This window comes from Lycium ferocissimum, chromosome 9 (assembly GCF_029784015.1).
Source record: "Lycium ferocissimum isolate CSIRO_LF1 chromosome 9, AGI_CSIRO_Lferr_CH_V1, whole genome shotgun sequence".
Lineage (NCBI taxonomy): Eukaryota > Viridiplantae > Streptophyta > Magnoliopsida > Solanales > Solanaceae > Lycium > Lycium ferocissimum.
In genome coordinates, this window is record NC_081350.1 from 21,150,906 (window position 1) to 21,174,247 (window position 23,342).

Consider the following 23,342-nt stretch of genomic DNA (forward strand, 5'->3'; position numbering starts at 1 on the left):
CATCCTGGCCGCCATCCCCGTATCATCATATCATCATATACATATATATATATAACGTGTCCCGGCCCTCTAGTGAGGGACTCGGTGAATAATGTAGTGGATCTGTACACGAGAACGTGTCCTGGCCCGGGACTCAGTGAAAGAAGTAATAACAGCATGCACGAGCAGAGTAGTGAGCAACCATATGCATATAAATCATCTTTTAAGACTCAATAGATAAGTAGACAAATCAACGCTAGAGTATCAAACGATAGTCATATTACATATTCTTTGAATGTCATTATAGAATCTTTCAGGAATAGGACCTTTTATGCATCGTTTACTATCCAATTATATAGAAGACTCGAGGACAGTAGCTCGACTATTCTAAGAATTCTAATATCAAGAAGTGAATAAGAATCATAAAACATGCTCGGTACTTATGAATAGAATTACCTCAAAGCTCATATCGTATCATACTTACATCTAGGACATGCCAAAAGAAAGAAAGGATAGGCTTTACATACCTTTAGCGTTTACTCGCAACACAACACGTATACGCTGCCCAATGGCGTCTCAACCTATATTAAGACGTCAAGAACTACGGTTAAGCTACGGGGGAATTCAAAACGTATTCTAACGTTAGTGACTCCTTTCTAGATAATTAGACGATGTTTCGCTTACATTCAAACCAACTACATACCACCAAGCCAACATCACTAATCATGCATTCAAGTATCAACCCGAGACTATTCAACATGACTCGAGGACACTCTGGACAGCCCGTACAACACTCCAAAACAGCCCAACCAACGTACAATACAACATATAATCTTTCAAGTTCAACAAGAATAACAGCAACACATTTTTTCCTTCCAAATTCATGAACTATACCAACAATCCACACGTTACAATATTATCCATATAAACGCAAGAAACTATATTAACAACATACTAACTTCTACAACAGCCCACCAACGATTTCAACTCCAATTTGAACCATCAAACACTTTCATTTTCATCATAAAATCCATAACAACAACAACAAAAATACCAAGCAAAATCAATTTACCATTTCTACACAAGCGGCCACACTAGCTTCAACACCAAGACACAAAGTTCTATGGATTTCATTCATTTCTACACTCTACAACACGCACAAACCATCCATAATACATGCAAAAGAAGATTAAACCTTACCTTTAACACTTGACTTCTCAACTTGGCTAGAATTTGTGCCTTGAATCAATACTTGTTCTTGTTGCCCTAGGATCAATCCCATGTTGTTATACACCTTCTAAAGAGTTGAAATGCTTGGAGAAAATTATTTTTGATCAATACTCAAGAGCTCCAATCTCGGCCAGCCATGGCGGGAGTCTCTCTCTCTATCTCTTAAGGTTTCTCAAGTTTGTAGGTGAAGAAATGAAGTGGATGGTTGATGAATGAATCATCAACTTTCTATATATAGGATGTCCATGGGCTGGACATGTGTCCCACCCAAAGTTTGAGCCAATTACACTTGGCCATGTCACGGGTGGGGCCCACACGACCACTTATGGCTTAATTAGTGAATAATTAAACTTTAATCCTACTTAATAATCTAATCATGGTTAATTAATCCCTAATCTCCAATAATATTTCCATACCAAATAAAATTTATAAGCAACTTGTGCATTAAAACAAAATCGGAGGTTAAAAGTCTCTACCTCGTATCCCAACATAGGCTTGTCCTTAACTTGTCGCGATTAGCTTTAAAGTGTCCCTATGTACAAAAGCACGGGATATAACAACTGTCGCGTATATATACATATAACCACAACCTGTCTCCTGAGGAGTTACAACTTTTAACAGATAACATCGTATACAAGCCGGCAAGGCTATCATAATATAGAGGAACGTCCCCGCCATACACGAGCCGACAAGGCTATCATAACACATAGCTTCCAAAACATGTATATATATATATCTACGCAAGCCGATAAGGCTGCCACTATGAATGGGAACGCCCCAAAACATAAGTCATATATACTGACACAACTGAATAGTAACTATACACAAACCCACACATATGTCTACAGACCTCTAAGAGTGACAGCAGTAACATATGACGGGACAGGGCCCCGCCGTACCCCTGGATAAGCATATATATACAACACAAGGATCTGTACCAAAAATATAGGCTCCGAAAAAAGGGAGCACTCCAAGATAGCAGAATAGATATCCTAAGCTGGCGGATCACCAAAGCGAGCGTTTGTACCTGCGGGTATGAAACGCAGCCCCCCGAAGAAAGGGGGTCAATACAAGATGTGTACTGAGTATATAAAGCATGAAATACAATAAACAGGATTATAACCGAAATAAGAAGTACATAAAACGAGTTCAATAACCAGGATACCAAAACGCTTGCTTTTGAAACACAAATCATGCATGTCAATATCATATATCATATCCGGCCCATCATAGGACTCGGTGAACATGGTCGCCACCCCGTCTTTGGCGCCATAACACAGCATACTCCAGAACACAGCATAACTCCGTATCACGGCATGACTCCGTATCACAAAGATAGCACCATAACACAGCATAACACCATAACACAGCATAACCCTATATCACAGCATAACACCATAACACATATATACCGTACCCGGCCCTCTAGTGAGGGACTCGGTGAAAGATGTAATAGCAATATGCACGAGCAGAGTAATGAGTAACCATATGCATATAAATCATCTTTTGAGACTCAATAGATAAGTAAAATATTCAACGCTCGAGTATCAGAATGATATTCATACTCAGTACTCTTTGAACACCATTAAGAACTATATTAAATAAAGTCTCAGGGATCATAGGCATATATCAAATCAATACGAGACAGCTTATGAAAGTTAAGGACATTATTCATTATAGAATCCTTTAAGAATAGGAACTTTTATGCATCATTTACTATCCAAATCATATAAAAGACTCGAGGGAAATAGCTCGACTATCCTGAGAGTTCTAACATCAAGAAGCGAATAAGAATCATAAATCATGCTCGGAACTTATGAATAGAATTACCCCGAAGCTCATATCTTATCTTACTTTCATCTAGGACACGCCAAAAGAAAGAAAGGATAGGCTTTACATACCTTTAGCGTTTACTCGCAACACGACACGTATACGCTGCCCAATAGTGTCTCAACCTATATTAAGACGTCAAGAACTACGATTAAACTACGGAGAGGTTTAAAATGTATCCTAACGTTAATAACTCCTTTCTAGATAATTAGACGACGTTTTGCTTCTATTCAAATCAACTACATATAACCAAGCCAACATCACTAATCATGCATTCAAGTATCAACCCGAGACTATTCAAACATGACTCGAGGACACTCCGGACAGCCCGTACAACCCTCCAAAACAGCCCAACCAACACACAACACAACATATAACTTTCCAAGTTCAACAAGAATAACAACAACACATTCTTTTCTTCCAACTTCATGAACTATACCAACAACTACATGTTAACAACATCATTTACATAAGTGCAACAAACTATATTAACATCATATTAACTTCTACAACAGCCCACAAACAATTACAACTCCAACTTGAACCATTAAACCCTTCATTCTCATCATAAAATCCATAACAACAACAACCAAAATACCAAGTAAAATCAATTCACCATTTCATACACAACAGCCCCTACACGGCTTCAACACCAACACACATAGTTCCATGAGTTTCATTCATTTCTACACACTACAACACGTTCAAAACCACCCTTAATATGTGCAAAAGAAAGTTAAACTTTACCTTAACACTTGACTTATCAACTTGGCTAGGATTTGTAAATTGCAAGAATGAATATTTTGATTGCTCCCAAAGCTACTTCACGTTACTAGGGACCTTCCAATTAGTTGGAATACTTGAAGAACATCAAATTTGATCAACATTTCATAAGCATCAAGCTCGGCCAGCCATGGCCGAGAGCTTCTCTCTCCCTCTCTAGGTTTTCTTAAGTTTGTGAAGATGAAAATGACTTTTCTTGTCATCAATTTACTATTTATATCATGCCTATATGTTGGACACATGTCCCACTCATGGCTTGAGCCAATCAAATTTGGCCATGCCATGCCATGGGTGGGAATTTAACATTAAATAATCTCTAATCCCCATTAACACTTAATTAGCATTAATTTAACATTAAATAATCTCTAATCCCCACTTAATAATCTAATCATGGTTAATTAATCCCTAATCTCCATTAATATTTCTATACCAAATAAAATTTATAAGCAACTTGTCTCTCGAGGTTAAAAGTCTCTACCTCGTATCCCAAGATTATCTTGTCCTTAACTTGTCGCGATTAGCTTAAAATATCCTAATGTACAAAAATACGGGATATAACATACACACCCCAAGAACGCTATGACTAACAATGAAGCTTCAATGCATGACATCACCTTATCGAGCATATTATGGTGCACACAAATGCTACGTTAGGCAGTCACTTCAATTTGCTCGAGTTTCATCCTTATGCCCTCACATAGACCAACAAATGTCCCAACAAACATATATACAATAAGAATGGGACGAAGACAAACGAGAAGAGACAAATACTCACACTCACACTCACAAAAAATTTCATATCTACACATGCAAATACCATAGGCTTGCCCTTATTTTCTATGTTTTCACCCTAGGCTCGTTCGGTTGTGATCACATTAGGACTTGTTTTGGCTTGTAATGTAGGCTTAGGGACGGGTAGGATACTTTTTGGATATCAGTGACTTCCCCCTCCTTGAACACTACACATCTCTTCACCTTAATTCACCTCTTTTCTTTCCAACCCCTTTATTTTCCTTCAAGTTTCGACCTCGATGTGGTTTTATTCCTATCCAACTTGTAGATCTTTTTGGTGTTACATTTTTCTAATTATGATTTTGATTTTTTTCTGTTATTTTTTTTTTATATATATGCAACTACCACATCGAATTCACACTAGCAAACTCCACCACCCCCAACTTATGTTTTTACATCTACTCCATATTTAATTCACCCCCAACTTTTGCCTCATCTATCTAGTAGCATCAAGGAGGGAACGGGTGCAAAGATGGATTAATTGTACACAGGGTAAGGTTTCATAATTGGCTAGCCAAGAAAAAGGTCAAAAGGCTCAAAAAGGGAACTAGGGATATTTTCACTTTTTGGTGAGGCTTATTTAGGCAAAGTGACTAGTTATACAAAGAAAGCCTAAGATCATCTCACAACAAAACTAACTTCTGGATTTCAAACACGACCAACCGGGCAAGTTCTAGATTATACATGCATAAACAGAACCAAACTAACAACTCACACACACATTGGCATAAGGACAATTACTTTCACAATTGTGACCTCCTAAGTAGTCATTTATCGCACACAACACCCCAATAATCATAATGTCATATAAAGAATCAATCATGTCAACCAATAATTGTTCTAAGTATGCATTTTTCAAATTTTCGAGGGGTCCAACATTTTCATCACACGATCACAACATGCCATTAGTTACAGAACAATACCAACTAAGTCAAAACTACTCTACTCAACCTAAACGACATCCTAAACATGCCAGTTTCAACAGAATAAAACCCCTCAGGAAAAGAACTCTGGCAAAGAAAAGCCGAGGGGTTCCTACACAAATATGTACAACAAACAACCTGATCATGCACCCCCACCCCCAAAAATCATGCAATGTCCCCAATGCATCGACTCTAGGTACAATAGGAAAAATGGTGAGGGATACCTGGGCGCCCTAGGCGCTATGTTCCTCGACTCGGGACTGTGCTGCCTCAGACGCAGCAATATCAGGCGTTGCCTCTCGGGGCTGGCTGCCCGACGCGCCCATTGGATCTGGATAGTTGTCGCGCAGCGAGTTCAAGGCAGCAGCTTGCACCATCTCCTCCTCCAGTTTGCGCAGCCGCTTGTTACTCTCATTCACATCCTCAACTACGGCATCTAGTGGCCGTTTTCCCCGCGCCTTATCTCCGTCCTCTCCTTCATCCTCAGAGTCGAGCAGGTTTTGGACCGGGATATCAATATCCAAGTTAGTGGGCGGTGCCAAAACAAGGTCCTCTACTTCGCTCGCGCGCCTTCGCCGCATCCAATTCGGCCTTAAGTGTCTCCAATTCCATATGAAATGTGGCTGAACCGCCCCTGATTTTGACTGCTCCAAAGCAAACAACCTCGTCTCAAACCCATCCAATCGTGATTGGAAAACCTCGCGAGACTGAGCATATTCCTCCCGAAGTTCTCTCTTGGCAATGTTGATTTGCTTAGTTATTTGGGGCTTAAGTTGCAGCATGATTACCTCAATTTATTTTTCAACCTTTAATGTCTTGAAGGCTAACTCTCGGTAACTCGCTCTCGAAAATAAAAACAAATCAATCGCTGATTGTGCTGCAGGGGGTGGAGTAGATGGCGTGGTAGGACCCGCAGAAGTGGCGGGGGCAGGGTCGGGAGGTGGTGGCGGATCGGGGCGGGGCAGTGGACCCGCAGCCCCCTCAACCGCCTCGGACTAGGATCGGGGCATGGGCACGGGCCCGAGCCGTAGCAACGAGCGGTGCCACCCGCCTCAGGCATCGCCGGATCAGTAGCACTAGTATCTCCCATGGCCGCAGACTCTGACTCGGGCGGAGCCTCTATATTTGCCGCAGGTGGGACCACAAATAACTCCGGTGCATCCCCCTTTTTACCTTTTCGCCAATCTCCAAATTTCTTATTTTTGATACATTGGCCCCGATCTGGAATGCCGACAACCTGAGCTCGTCTGCACAGCTCCGTGATAAGGCACGGGAATGCCAATGAGGTCATAGGCTGGGGTGCTCTCCGTCGAATTTCATCCGCTATCATGCGCCCCATGTTCACTGGATACCGACTCATTATCGCTGCAATGCCGATTGCCTGAGCAACTGTGATTGTATTGTCATTCTGGGTCACTAACAGTCTGTACCTCATCAGGTGCCACCAGAATCGAGCTTCCTTATTGAGTGAACCCTTGACAATCTTCGGGCTCTGTTGAGTCACCCAATCTACCTCCGGGTGGGCAATTACCGTAGCCAGCCATTTGATTACCGAACGATGATTTCGGCGATCCAACTTATCGAAGTACTCTTTCTCATCCTCCGGTGCCTGAAAGTCATCCCCAAAATAAACTCTGTTGATAGCCTCAGCTGAAATGTCAACCTTGACATTCCGCACCGTAATTTCATCAAGCAACGGGAGAGCAGTGTTAGTCTGACTGGGCTTTTTCATTTTCAACAACTCAGCCCCGTAGTTAGCATAAAACTCCCGCACAATCTCTGGGCGTAACTCCCCGGTAAGTTTCAAGAAACACCTCTAACTCCGTATAGTCGGAGTGTTTCGGTTGTGTTGGGAAGAGCCTCCAGACCTTCGAACACCAACTGCCTCTTCTCCCATATACTACGATTCGGCTCATCCCCGCGCTTAATAGTGGACAGACCTTCCTCGTACTGCGCCTTCGACCCCGAAACTCCAAACCGTAAAGCATCCTCTGGTAGTGTTTTACTTCGCAGAACCAACCGGCGTTTGCCGTGTGCTGAATCTGGCGAAGCATCAGAGTTTGGAGCTCGGGTGTCTGTCGGATCAGATGAGCCACACTTGTTCGACTCCCCCTCATCTTCCGAGGAGTCACCTGTCTCTGTTCCAGCTTCCCCAGATTTTTCTTCTCCCTCCGAGGTGGAAGGAGTCATGGTTGGGGGTTGAGGATTTCCCGTCCCCCTAACTTTTTTCACTGGGATGACCTCATCGTCCGAACCCTCATCCCGCAAATGAAGGTCTGTCTCTGGTTGGTCGCGGGCTCGACCTCGGCCCTTAGCAGCCCGGGGCCCCGTGCCCCTTCGTACATTGCGTTTTTGGACCATACCTGCAAAAGAACCTATGTTAGTGATGGGTCTCAGAAGGGACAGCTGACTGAAACATAGTTCTCTCTTTTTTTTTTTTTTTTTTTTTTGTGTGGTCGTATAAGTCTTATACGGTCCGTATAATATTATACGGGCCGTATAAGTCAGGGCATGGGAAAAACAAACATGCAGAAACCCAATTATGAACCACGAACAGGTTTTCACGGACCGTATAACATTATACGGTCCGTATAACATCTTGGTTCGTGTAATTCAAATAAAACAAGAGCTTCCACCAACCCGTCAATCCTATACGACTTTTTGGTTACATCATATCATCACACACACAGTATTCCATGGTTTCAATTCTTACGGGGGTGGGGTTACTCAGACTTCACCCATTTTTTTTATTTGACAATTCATTAGCATTTTTAGGCACTTGTATTGGCGGGCATAACAACCTTCGAGTCCAAAAAATTTAGAATCTTCAGTTGAAATGCCCTCCGCCTCAATAGAGTGTTGAATCACCCCATAAGTGTGTAATAGCCTATTATGCTCACCCCTAATTCAGAAAATCACTAACCATGGAACATTGTACCAAAAACTGAAATAGACTAGTATCCAACTCACAACTTTTACCAATGAGCAAAATTTCGGGTGGAACATTAACATACCTGTGTTTTGATGAATTGGAGAAGAGTCCTTGAGGAACCCCTTGTGCACAACAATGGCAGATAAACAGAAAAAAGGAAAAACACAAATTTAAGCTTGAACAGAGGGTTCTTTGACTGTGGGAATGGATTTTGGCTGGGTATTGATGGGTTCTTGGATGAATTTATGGGTGTGGAGAGTGGAATTCGAATGGGTGAAGGTGGAATTTAGTGTGGGATCGTGGGGTGGTGGTCGTGGGTTTAATGGAGGGAATATTGATGATAAAAGAAAAAAAAACGGCTGGTGGGTGATTTAAAAACCCTCTCGTTCGCTGTTCTATTATATATATATATATATATATATTTTTTTTTTTTTTTTTTTTTGGAAGTTATACGGGCCGTATAACATTATACGGTCCGTGTAACTTCAATTTTTTTTCACTTACCTCGTTTGAGCACATCCTAATTACACGATCATTTATACGGCCCGTATAATATTATACGGTCCGTGAAAATGATCGTATTTGGAGGATGTCTTCAAACAGTTGCTGCCTGATTTCCCTACCTTCCACGACTGGATTATACGGTCCGTATAATATTATACGGTCCGTATAAGTCCAGTTTTGTCCAGGCTTCAGTGGTTTTTCTGCAACTCCCCCCTTTTTTTTTTTTTTTTTTTTTACCTGCAACAAAACAAACGTTACCCTATATTCAAACAGAAACAAGAATGAAAATAAACATTACACTTGGGTTGCCTCCCAAGAAGCGCTTGATTTAACGTCGCGGCACGACGGTGGTGACCATTCACTCCTTATCTGCGTACACCAGATCATTGTTCGTTCCGAGGTGCTTCAACCTGTATCGGTCAACAATCCTATCCTCCGAAACCATCCCGTGATAGTGCTTCAATCTCTGCCCATTCACCTTAAATGTCCGAGTTCCATCTCCGGACTTTAACTCAATCGCTCCATGGGGTGAAACACCTACCACCTCAAACGGACCACCACCTTGATTTAAGCTTACCGGTAGCAACTTCAACCGAGAGTTAAACAGCAATACAGGATCACCCTTGTAGAACTCTCGCTTTAAGATCTTCTTGTCATGGTATTGTTTCATCCTTTCTTTATATAGTGCTGCACTCTCATAACTCATCCATCTCATTTAGTTGAAACAACCTGAGCTTGGTTGCTTCCTCCCAATCCATATTCAGTTTCTTCAAAGCCCACATAGCCTTGTGCTCAAGTTCAACCGGCAAGTGACAAGCTTTTCCGAACACAAGCTTGAAGGGTGAAGTTCCAATCGGAGTCTTGAAAGCAGTCCGGTATGCCCATAGAGCATCATCGAGCTTGCGGGCCCAATCAGTTCTATTTGCATTCACTGTTTTTGCTAGAATACTCTTGATCTCCCTATTGGACACTTCAACTTGCCCACTTGTCTGAGGATGATAAGGTGTTGCCACCCTATGTTTTACACCATATTTCTCCATCAATCCCGCGAAAGCTCTATTGCAAAAGTGGGATCCACCATCGCTGATTATAGCTCTCGGAGTACCAAAGCGAGTAAATATGTTCTTCTTGAGGAACCCCATGACACTCTTGGCCTCGTTATTAGGTAAAGCCACAGCTTCTACCCATTTTGACACATAATCCACAGCAACCAAAATGTATTTCATGCCACCTGAACTCACAAAGGGTCCCATAAAGTCAATCCCCCAGACATCGAACACTTCTACCTCCATAACAAAATTCATAGGCATCTCTTGCCTTCTGCCGATATTCCCTTGCCTCTGACATTGATCACAAGACCGCACCAATAGATTAGCATCATGAAAAATGGTCGGCCAGTAATAACCGCATTCAAGTACCTTAGCCGCAGTCCGATTTCCACTATGATGACCCCCAACAGGAGAGTCATGGCACGCCTTTAGAATCGCCATCACTTCACTTTCAGGAACACAACGCCGAATGATGTTGTCAGCGCATGTTCGAAACAAATAAGGCTCGTCCCAATAGTACTGCCGAGCATCCCGCAAGAATTTCTTCTTTTGGTAGGCTTTGATATCTTCTGGAACTATGCCTGTTACCAAATAATTGGCAATGTCAGCATACCACGGTGCCACCTCCATTTGCACAGCCAACACCCTCTCATCCGGAAAAGCATCATCTATGTCAAGCTCATCAGAAGGTCTCCCAGCCTCTTCAAGTCGAGAGAGATGGTCGGAACTTGGTTTTCGGTGCCTCTTGCGATCCTTCACCTCAAAATCAAACTCTTGCGCAAGCAATAGCACCCATCTGATCAGTCGCGGCTTTGCTTCCTTCTTTGCCATGAGGTATCTCAAGGCTGCATGATCAGTGTAAACCACGACTTTGGACCCCAACAAGTAGGCCCGAAATTTCTCAAAAGCAAACACAATGGCAAGCAGCTCTTGCTCCGTCACTGTGTAATTCATCTGGGCAGCATTCAGTGTTTTGTTTGCATAATAGATCGGGTGCATAATTTTATTGTGCCTCTGCCCAAGCACAACACCTATTGCAAAACCACTAGCATCACACATCGGTTCAAATGGCAAGGACCGGTCGGAGCAACAATAATAGGAGCAAGAGTAGACGCTCTTTCAACTCATCAAACGCCTTTCGGCACTTATCATCAAACGCAAACTTCGCCTCTTTTTCAAGAAGCTTGCACATTGGGTTAGCAATCTCTGGAGAAATCTTTGATGAAGCGCCCGTAGAACCCAAAGATGTCCCAAGAAACTTCGGACACCTTTGACTGAGATAGGTGGTGGAAGTTTTGCAATCACATCAATTTTCGCTTGATCTACCTCAATTCCCTTTTCAGAGATTTTGTGACCAAGGACGATCCCTTCCTTCACCATAAAATGGCACTTCTCCCAATTTAGAACGAGATTTGTCTCCTCACATCTTTTCAAAGACTTGACCCGTATGGCCAAGACAATCTTCAAACGAATCCCCCACTACAGAGAAGTCATCCATGAATACCTCCAAGTAATCCTCTACCATGTGAGAGAAGATTGACATCATGCACCTCTGAAAAGTAGCTGGTGCATTACACAACCCAAAAGGCATTCGGCTAAATGCAAACGTCCCATAAGGACATGTAAAAGTAGTTTTCTCCTGATCTTCCAAGACAATGTTGATCTGATTGTAGCCCGAATAACCATCAAGGAAGCAATAGTAGGAACGCCCCGCTAGCCTATCAAGCATTTGATCAATAAAAGGCATGGGGAAATGGTCCTTGCATGTGGCTGTGTTGAGCTTGCGATAGTCCATGCAAACTCTCCATCCGGTCACGGTTCTAGTTGGGATCAACTCATTCTTTGCATTTGGCACCACAGTGATGCCGCCCTTCTTAGGAACACATTGGACTGGGCTCACCCATTTACTATCGGCAATTGGGTAAACCACTCCCGCATCCAACCATTTGATGATCTCTTTCTTGACTACCTCTTGCATATTCTCGTTCAGTCACCTCTGATGCTCTACACTCGGTTTGCTATCTTCATCCAACTGGATTTTGTGCTCACAGATCCCAGATGGAATACCTCAAATGTCCGCTATGGTCCAACCAATAGCACGCCTATACTCCCTCAACACCTCCAAAAGCTGTAAAATCGCTCCTCGCCGTAGAGCTGAAACAATCACTGGCAATGTATTGTCCGGACCAAGGAACTCATACTTCAGATGTGATGGAAGCTGTTTAAGCTCCAACTTAGGTGGCTCAATGATCGAAGGCTTTGCTGGAGGAGTTGTTCTATTTTCCAGATCAAGATTCAGCTTCTTTGGTTGGTAGGAATATGATCCCAACCCAACAAGTGAATTTACTGTCTCCACATAACCTTCCATGTCCTCAGCATCAAAATTAACAAGAATACCAGCTAGAGCTTCACCCAAACTTTCTTCTTCCATCTTGAACTCCACTGCTTCATCAATAACATCAACCGAATCAATTACCGAAATGCTCTCGTAAGCACTTGGTAACTTCATCCCCTTGCTAGCCTGAAAAGTCACTTCTTCATCGTTGACTCGGAACTTGATTTCATTTTTCTCCGAATCCATCGAGCTCTCCCCGTAGCAAGGAAAGGTCTCCCCGTAATAATAGGAATGTCCCGATCAACAAGACAACAAGAATCACAAAATCACGGCAACATAAAATCACCAACCCGCACAAGTACATCATCAACCACCCCAACAGTCTTTTGATAGACCTATCACCATTTGTAACCTCATAGTAGTCGGCCTTGGCATCCCCAAACCCGATTGTTTGTATATAGCAAGGGGCATCAAATTAATACTCGCCCCATTATCACACAAAGCGCGAGCAAAATCATGGTGCCCAATAGAACAAGGAATGGTGAACGCCCCAGATCTCCCTTTTTCTGAACAGTAGTAGTTGAGATGATGGAACTCACAGTGTGAGTCAAACTTACGGTTTCATGTTGAACCGTTTTCTTCTTGGTCAGCAGGTCCTTCAAATATTTAGCAAAACTGGGCATCTCCTTGACAGCTTCCAAGAAGGGGAAATTTAGAGATAACTGCTTCAACTGATCATAAAACTTCTCGAACTTAGCATCTTCCTTCTTCTTTACCAACCTCTGAGGAAAGGGAGGTTTAGATTTGAAAAGCTGAGTCAAAGGGCGGAGAGCCCCTTTCACAGGCTGCTTGCTCGTGTTCTCAGCTTCCTTCACAATCTCCGGAATATCAGCAACCTTCTTGTCAGTAGCATTCTCATCAACAATAATGGGTGCTTCAGACTGCACCTCATCCTCTTCATCTATCGGCTCAAGATCAATCACCTTCTCATTATGCCTTTGAGTATTTTACCACTCCTAGTAGTGATGGCAAACACACGGTCTACACCGCCTCCCCCATTCTTTGGATTTGGAATAGTGTCACTCGGAAGTCCTCCCTTTTTAGGAGGGTGCTGCTCTCTAGAAATATCCCTCATCTGTGACTCAAGCTTCTGAATAGCCGCTGTATGGGAACCCACTGTCTCTGTCAACCCGATAAAGTCTCTCGTACTTAGACCGATTTGCCGAATCTTCTCAAGCATTGATTCAACCTTCGAACTACCTTGCTCGTTGACCGCCCTTTCGGTGGTATATAAGGATTGGAACTCTTGTTCCCAAAATTGTTACCATTGTTGTAGCTCCCTTGGTTCGCACCACCATAATTATTGTTGTAGTTCCCAGAGTTGTTATAAGCACCTTGACCTTGCTGAGGTCTCCATTGATTCTGACTCTGATAACCACCTTGGTAGTTCTGTCTCTGGTAACCCCCTTGAGAGTTATTAACATAATTAGCATCTTCAACCTGCATAGGGGGCCCTTCGTGGAACGGACCATCTTGAGTATGGTACATCCCTTTTGGTAAAACTGTATCTTCCTCACAAACATTTACCTTCTTGATCTGGGATTCATCAAACTTCTTCGTCAGCAAGGAAATATTTGTTGCAAGTTCTGCCAATGTTTGTTGGGTATCTTGATTCTCCTTCACTATATTCTGGATCATAGCACTACCAAACGGTACCACATCAGCATTGTTTGAGTGCCAAGCCTGATTATGAGTCGTCAGCTTGTTAAGTATGGTGGTCACCCGTCGATAAGATTTGTTCATGAAACAACCATCAGCTGCATTATTAGCAATTGATCGTGTCACTGGATCTAACCCTCGGTAGAACTTCTCCATTAATATGTTATCCGGAAAACCATGATTTGGGCTCTTCTACAAATAATCCTTGAATCTCTCCCATGCTTCATATAATTGTTCCCCCGGTCGCTGCTTAAATTCATAGATCTTGTCACGAATTTCAGCCTTCTTGCTAGGGGGTACCATTTTGTGAGAAAAGCAGCCACCATCTCTGCCCATGAAGTAATCGAATTTCGGGACAGCTTCTCAAACCATGTTCTTGCCTCTCCAGTTAAGGAATATTTGAATAACCTCAACCGAATAGCATCTTGTGGAACGTTGTTCTAGATGTGATTAGCACACACATCCACAAAATTCTACAAATGACGTTAAGGGTCATTCTCGGTAGAGTTCCGAAAGTATCCCTCAAGCTTCAACAACTGGTATAGAGAGGAGTCAATTTTCACAAGATGGCCTCCAACTCGAGGCCGAACAATAGCAGATGCATAATCCTCCTCTCCGGAACAAGATCGGCGAAAACATTCTCATCATCCGAATCATTCGCCCGATTGTTCAACCGATTCCCCGGTTACCAAAGACGTTGATTTTGCCGATTCTCGATTCATGTTCACCTAGTTTACACAAGTAGCAAACAAGGTGTGATGGAATAAGCAAAAGACTTCAATAAAGCAAACACTATTTAGTAATTTCAAAACCGTATTCCCCGAACGCGCCAAAATTTGATACGCTCAAATTACACCTATTAATGGTATAACGCGGACGTTGTCAAATATAGTAACCCAACAAGGTTGGGGTCGAATCCCATAGGGAATATGGTGTGAAAAGGTTACTAAATTCGTAGGATGCTATGTTTAGGTCTAATGTCTTAATCCGATGATTTTGGTAAAAGTTGAGTTTTTAGTAACTAATTGCTAACTATTGCTTTGGTGGTAATTTATGGTAAAAGAAACTAAGGTTGTGTCCCCTTTAGATAGAGTGTATGATCATGGGTATTGATCTTGATATACTTCTAATGGATCATTATATGAATGCACTTAATCTCTATATGAATCTCTACTATTTCCCAATAAATAAAGATTATTTCTTTCTATGATTTTCCCAAATATAAGAAAGTAACTATGAAGAACGATTAATCATGCCAAGTAAATTCTTCTTATTCCTAAGTGAATTTATTAAACAAAGTTTAAAGCTTTGAGTTCTTGTTGTTTATTCTTACCAACCCTAATTATTTTCCCAAATAAATCAAGGTTTATGGCTTTAATCAATGTTTGCAACCATTAATTATGAATGAAGAATGAAGAATAAACAAACCCTAATAATCCATTATATGTATATCAATCACAAACCCAATCACAAAACACCCATCAATTGGGTTCACAACCCTAGTACAGGGAAATTAGCTACTCATGACAAAGAACAAGAAACACGCGAAATAGACATCTTTAATTTCATTTTTTATTAATTTCCCCCTTCCTCCATCCAAAAAAAAAAAAAAATCTCTCAATTTTTCACAAGAATTCATAATTGCTTTCATCTTCATTCATCAATCATCAATCATCATCTTCATTAGGAGTTGAAAAAAAAAAAATCACACCAACTTCCTCATTTTGATCCAAAAAAACCCAAATGTGAAAGGAAGCTTCCTAACACCAAATAGACAAAGTTCATCCATTAATTTGATCAAACAATCAAGAATTTAAAGAAACCCACCTTCAAAAATTCTAGAGAGTTTATTTAAATCAACTCAAAGAATTAGTGCTTAAACAACTCCAAGTCAAGTAGCAACAAAAATATGATTAGATTTTCAACCTTTTTTTTTTTTTTCCTACGCATTTTCATTTTTTTCTTCAGATTTTTTTTTTTGAATAATTAAAAAACCTAAATGGACTATTTATTAATTTTCAAACAATCAAGTAAAATTGGTGTTCTTCATAGCTTTCTCTAAATTCCTAACAATGGAGTTTAATTTTCTCCCAAATCAACTCAAAGAATTTGCAAACAACTCCAACCAAGCAACAAGTAGCAACTCCAAACAAGCAACTTTCAATCCTTTAACAAGATTAGATTTTCAAATTTTTTTTTCCCGCATTTTCATTTTTTTTCTTCAGATTTTTTTTTTTTTGAACCGATTTGGGACAAGATTATAAGAATAATCACTATCCTAGCTCTAAATTTATAATGGGTATTATTTGGCAAAAAGAATGGAGATGGGTATTAAATTGGGTGAAGAAGAAGATGAAGTAGCCTAAAAATGGAGGGAATTTAAATTTATCTATGTGGCATCTACGTGGCCTTCCATTTGGCTCTCCAAAACACGTCGGATGCTGAAACATTTTTAAAGGCTATAACGAGCCACACACACTTACGCTCTTGTCCACAAAACAAGTAAAAACGGGACATTTTAATACGAAAAAATTTGTCCGGGGGGTAATAGGACCAACGCGGTTAGGTGTGTAGTTGGCATTTTGTCAAACTTCCTATTATCTCCAATTGGGTTCACAACCCTAGTAAGGGAAGTTAGCTACTCATAACAAAGAACAAGAAACAAGAAATTGAAGAATTCATAATTGCTTACTTTGGAAGAAAAGAGGAATTGATAATACTTGAATTGATGTTTGAACCTTCAAAAACTAGAGAGTATTTGTTGTTCTAAGTCAAGAAAAATAAATATGACAACTGATCCTAATTAAAACCCTACAATGGACTATTTATAGGTTTCAAAACGTAAAATTACACGGGTCCCGTGCGGCACTTATACGTGTCCGTGTACAAGACTTCTACGGCCTTCATTCGTCCACCGAGACAAACCGCCTTCCACGTGTAATGTTATACGCCACCTTTTCTTCCATTATCATCACGTCTAAATACGGTCCGTGAAATATTCTACGGACCGTGAAACTCAACATTCTATTAAGTTACCACCTTTTGCACGACCGAAATACGGTCCGTGAAACTTCTACTCCTTGAACCCGAACTTCCCGATTTACTCCATGTCAAAAACCCGAACTTCCCGATTTACCTCGAAACATGTCAAAAACACATCAAAACAACACATACTTGCCTAAAAACAAGTAAAACTTCTCGTAAAAATAAATAAATGAGTTGGATGAATTATGATTTCGAGCCTATGTGAGCTCTTCCATCTACAAAGCCCGGATGAAGCACTTCCACGACAAAAATATCTTGCAACGAGAGTTTAGCCCCGAAGATCGGGTGTTGTTGTTTGACTCGAGGCTCCGGTTATTTTCGGATAAATTGAAGTCCAAGTGGTCCGAGCCCTTTGAGGTAGCACAAGCGTTCCCATATGGAGCTATTAAGCTTGTTGCTCCGGATGGAGAGCATTTCAAAGTGAATGGGCAAAGGGTAAAGAATTACCTTGGTTTGCCCAATGAACACTTTGAATCTACCTCAATTGAAGATGGTAACATCATTCTTTTTTTAAAATCAAACGCTTCTTGGGAGGCAACCCAAATTTTTAACTTTTTTTGTGTCTTTTGGGTGTTAAGTGTGCAAGAAACAAGGGTGCAAGAAGAGGTGGTGGAAACACAAAAATAAGAAAATTGAGAAAACCAACTTGCTAGAGATGCGGCCCATGTGCATGACCGCATCATGATTTTGTGTCCACACACTCCAGCCCAAAAAAGAGGCAGTGAGCAAGGCAAAAGTAGCAAGTTGGCGGACATTGTGCGATGTCGCATCTAGAGTATGCAACCGCATGATGGTCCGCATCTACAAGTATGGACCACGTCAGGTAATGCCACGTGCGAAGAGTGTGCGGGACCGCCAACTTACAATGTGGTCGCACACTCTGCGCAAGTGGCGTGACTATAAAAGGCGCTTGTTCCCCTTCCTTTTCTCTCTCACCCTTTCTGTCACGACCCGACTAGGGGCCATGAGGGGTACCCGGGCTAACCATCGAGCACCTCTCATTCTATTACTCATCATACTCATTCTACGTTTCTGCATTATTCTTATGCTCATAATCATAGAGAAACCATTTCCACTTTGTAACATATTTACCCTTATATTCACAAGCCCTTTGGCTATCAAAATAATGTACATATACAATGGGAAAATCGTGAGACTATACTACCCACACATACGTATCTACGAGCCTGTATTGGAGTACTAGACATATGGACGAGACAGGACCCCGTCGTGCCCAAAATATATATATACACAAAATCATAAGTAATGGCACCTCCGGAACAATGGGGTGCTCTCGTAGTCTATTTGATAACTCCTATCGTGGGGGATCACCTCCCCGTCTACCTGTGGGCATGAACACAGCGTCCAAAGAAAAGGACGTCAGTACGAGCATTGTACTAAGTATGTAAGTCATAAATAATAATAATAATACATCAATGATATAGGGAGATATCAAATGAAGAACAACCTGTAACTGACTGTCAATTTTGATAGAAATAAAGCATGCTAACTCACTTCATAAACATCATCATATCATGTATGCATATCTATATAAGCTGCCCGACCATATAGGTACGGTGTGATCATCATTAGCCTATGTCCAGGCCTCCCGCGTCCGGGGTAACCATCTCATGCCGCCCACTAGTGGTGTCTACCCATGCCATCTAGATATGGTGTATACGCTGCCCGCTTTAGCGGTGTCTGCCCGGCCATATAGGCACGGTGTAATATCGCCATCATGTACATCTCATAGGCTTATAATACTTTTGTCATACTCTTATCATAATGCATGCATAGTAACTCAAAGACAACTATACTTTATCGGGGAGACATAAGGTCGTGAACCCCCGATTCCATTATGGAGAATTCATAAGCATTCTGCCTCACCTTGAAGGAATTAGCATATAAAGTGAGTGTATACAATAAACATCATCATTATCCTAATCATCATTATCATTCTCATAACGTATCTCTTATCTTCATCTCATAGAAACTCTTTATAAACATAGACTCATAATTCTTGGAATGTAAGAGGGTCATGGAGAGTAAAGGAAAATCATGTCATAGGAATCATGCCTTAGAAAGAAGGGGACTAGCCTCACATACCTTTTCATTTATCAATTCTATCGCTTGATTGTTCTCCTTCAATGCTCACATTTCTACCTTCAAGAGAGTTCGTATTAACATCGATAATCAATTATACTTAACGTGCTTACTAAAGCTAAGAAAATTGAGCAACATCTTCTTTGTTTATACAACTTTCTCCATATAATATAACAACTCTCAAACATCTATATAACATTCACAACATTATAACCAACAATCTTCATTCATCTACATTATTCACATTTCACAATTTCCTCTCAAAGTCATCCATAATAATGGTCATAATATACTATTACATTTACTCACAATAGTGCTTATCCTATGTCCTTAATATCATTTATAACATATTTACAATCACAACATATCAAGAATCATTATTCATATCAACTATTACTCAAAACCTCATTATTCACATCTTTGTGATCCATTTTCTACCTCATTTCATAATCTAAGTCTTTCAACCTCTCAATACCTTAAACAACATGGAATGATCATAAAACTTACCCTAGATAGTTTAGGAATGATCTTTGAGTGAAAATACTTCACTTGAGCCAAAACCCTAATTCACTTCTTCCAAAGAATTTCTTGACTCCCATGAATTCTAACTAGTTTCTTACACTTGATTCTCTACTTTGTGAAGTTTGATCTTGAATTTCCCTTGAGTTCTTGTGGATGAAGAGTGGAGAGGGTTCTAGAGAGTTTAGAGAGTGTGGAGAGAAAGAATGAAATGAATTAAAGAGATTGGTCCTTATATCAACTTTTAAAATCTGTCCCGACATGAACATACGGACCAACATACGGTCCGTATCTTTTATACGGTCCGTTGGACCGTATGTTTCCTCCGTAATCTCATCCTCCTATCGGGAGAGTTCTACATATATACGGCCGTGATATTTATACGGTCCGTATGTTGGACCGTATGTTGCCCAACTTTTCGGAATTCATTCTCGTCGACTCGTTTGATCTCCAATCCTTATGGAACCTTCTTAACACTTTTTTAACACCTCATTACCAATCTAAGGGACATTATAACTCTTCTCTAAGACATCATTAAGCCATCATTAACTCGGTACTCATAAATCTTTCTCAATACATAACGTATACCTTGCCTTTCTTGGCAAACTTTATTCTCTTACTTCGAATGTCTTTGAAATCTCAATTAGGATCATCAAATGCTATTTCTTACTTATCAAAAAATCGCACACTTCGTGCCCTTCGTTAGTCTATTCGCTGTGCATCAACGGGAAATTTTTTCCGAGGTGTAACATTCTTCCCCCCTTTTGGAACATTCGTCCTCGAATGTTAAGCGCTCGGGAATTCTACGAAAATTTTGCCAGAGTTTCTCCTGTAATATGGTACTACCATCTTGTCATAACAGCCCACAATAACAATGCCTCACAGGGCCACAACATAATAGCGATGAAGTTTGGCCACACACGACCCATATGCATAAAAAAAAACATACATACCTCATAATCTTGATGTTTCATCTTAGATCTCTTCTGGGGGCTGAAATAAGTACGGGTGCTTGGATCTCATACTCTCTTCCACTTCCCAAGTCATTTCTTCTCGGTTGTTTTTTCCATAAACCTTAATCGAGGCTACTTTATTTCTAAGTCTCCGTACTTGCCTATCTAGTATGGCAACTGGTACTTCTTCATAAGCCAACCTCTCTGTCACTTGAATATCATCTACTGGAACAATCCTCGTAGGATCTCCAACACACTTGCGGAGCATTAAGACATGAAAAATCGGATGGACTGATTCAAGTTCTGAGGGTAAGTCCAATTCGTAAGCTACTTGACCCACCTTGCGGACAATCTTATAAGGTCCAATGTATCGAGGACTCAACTTTCCTTTCTTACCAAATCTCATCACATCTTTCATCAACCTAAAATTCTAAGTCTCGTCGACGGTTGTCCGCATAAGATTTTTGGCGACTTTCGGCTGTCAACAATCGATCTCGGATCACCTTGACCTTTTCTACTGCCTGTTGAATCAACTTAGGGCTTATTAGTTGTACTTCTCCTACCTCAAACCATCCAATTGGGGATCTACACTTCCTTCCATACAGAGCTTTACTGAGCCATTTGGATACTGGAATAGTAGCTGTTGTTGTATGCAAACTCAATGAGGGGTAAGTGGTCATCCCAACTACCACCAAAATCCAGTACACATGCCCGTAGCATATCTTTCAAAGTCTGAATAGTGTGTTCGATTTGCCCATTAGTTTGTGGATGAAATGTCGTGCTAAGCTTTACTTGAGTACCCAAACCTTCTTGGAAAGATTTTCAGAACTTAGTTGTAAATTGTGCTCCTCTATCTGTGATAATAGACATCGGGATACCATGGAGTCGCACAACTTCTTTAAGATACAACCTTGCATAATCTTCTGCTGAGTACGTGGTTCTGACTGGAAGAAAATGAGCTGATTTCGTGAGTCTGTCCACGATCACCCATATGGAATCATATTTTCTTCGGGAATGGGGTAATCCCATAATAAAGTCCATGTTGATCACTTCCCATTTCCAGGTTGGAATCTCCATTGCTTGCAGTAATCCTCCTGCTTTTGATGTTCGATTTTCACTTGTTGGCAATTTGGATATTGAGCTACAAATTCTGCTATGTCTTTCCTCATTCCATCCCACCAATATATTAACTTGAGATCATGGTACATCTTTGTTGCACCTGGATGAATAGAATATCGAGAATAATGAGCTTCTTCTAGAATTCGACGACGTAATTCTGCAACATTCGGAACACGTAGCCTGCCTCGGTATCTAAGAACTCCATCTATAGAAGTTTCAAATGGAGACTTCTCTTTTTCATGAAAGGTGTCTCTATAATGGCTTAACTAAGGATCTTCATATTGACGCTCTTTCACCTCTATGTCCAAGGATGAAGCAGTTGGATTATTAATATCAATTCCTGTACTGTTTGATTCAACTGGACGAACTCCAAGATTAGCTAGCTGGTGGAGCTCACGAATTAATTCCTTCTTCTCCGGAGAAGCTTCACATAAGATGCCCATTGATCTATAGCTAAGCGCATCAGCTACTACATTGGCCTTACCGGGGTGGTATAAAATACTCACATCATAATCCTTCAATAGCTCTAACCACCGCCTTTGCCATAGATTTAACTCCTTCTGCTTGAAAATATATTGAAGACTCTTGTGATCTGTATAAATGTCAACATGCACACCATACAAGTAATGTCTCCATATCTTTAGTGCATGAATAACTACAGCCAATTCGAGATTATGAGTTGGGTAGTTCTTTTCATGTTTCCGCAGCTATCTCGAAGCACAAGCAATGACTTTACCGTGCTGCATCAATACACATCCTAACCCAACGCTCGAGCATCACAATATACAATATAACCATCTGGCCCTTCAGGGAGTGTCAAGACTGGGGCTGCAGTTAACCTATCTTTCAATTCTTGAAAACTACGTTCACAAGCATCATTCCACTGAAATTTAGCTGACTTCTAGGTTAGCTTCGTCAATGGGGCTGAAATAGATGAAAACCCTTCTACAAATCTCCTATAATAACCTGCTAACCCCAGAAAACTACGGACTTCGGCAGGCGTTGTTGGCCTTGGCCTTGGCCAAGTTTTCACAACTTCAATTTTCTGAGTATCCACTCGGATGCCATCATCTGAAATAACATGACCCAAAAATGTCACAGAATTCAGCCAAAACTCGCACTTCGAAAATTTTGCATACAATTCTCGAGTTCGAAGAATTCTAAGAACAATACGCAAATGGTCTGCATGCTCTGATTCTGTCCGAGAATATACCAGAATATCATCAATGAACACGATCACGAACAGATCTAAGAGAGGCCTGAATACATTATTCATCAAATTCATGAACAACGTACGGCATTAGTTAACCCAAATGACATCACCTGGAATTCATAATGGCCATATCTCGTTCTGAAAGCTGTTTTGGGAATATCTTCTTCTTTAACACTCACTTGGTGATAACCTGACCTTAGGTCTATTTTGGAAAACCACTTGGCACCTTGTAGTTGATCAAACAAATCATCAATTCTCGGAAGAGGATATTTATTTTTTATCGTCACCTTATTCAATTGCCTATAATCGATGCA

General features: G+C 40.9%; 1 non-coding gene across 1 annotated transcript; it reads left to right on the top strand.

The window, feature by feature from the left end:
* The first annotated feature begins 14,248 nt into the window (after window positions 1–14,248).
* LOC132032228 (small nucleolar RNA R71) lies at window positions 14,249–14,354 on the top strand. Its single transcript, XR_009408375.1, has one exon. It is a non-coding gene; the product is annotated as a small nucleolar RNA R71 (small nucleolar RNA).
* The last annotated feature ends 8,988 nt before the right edge of the window (window positions 14,355–23,342 follow it).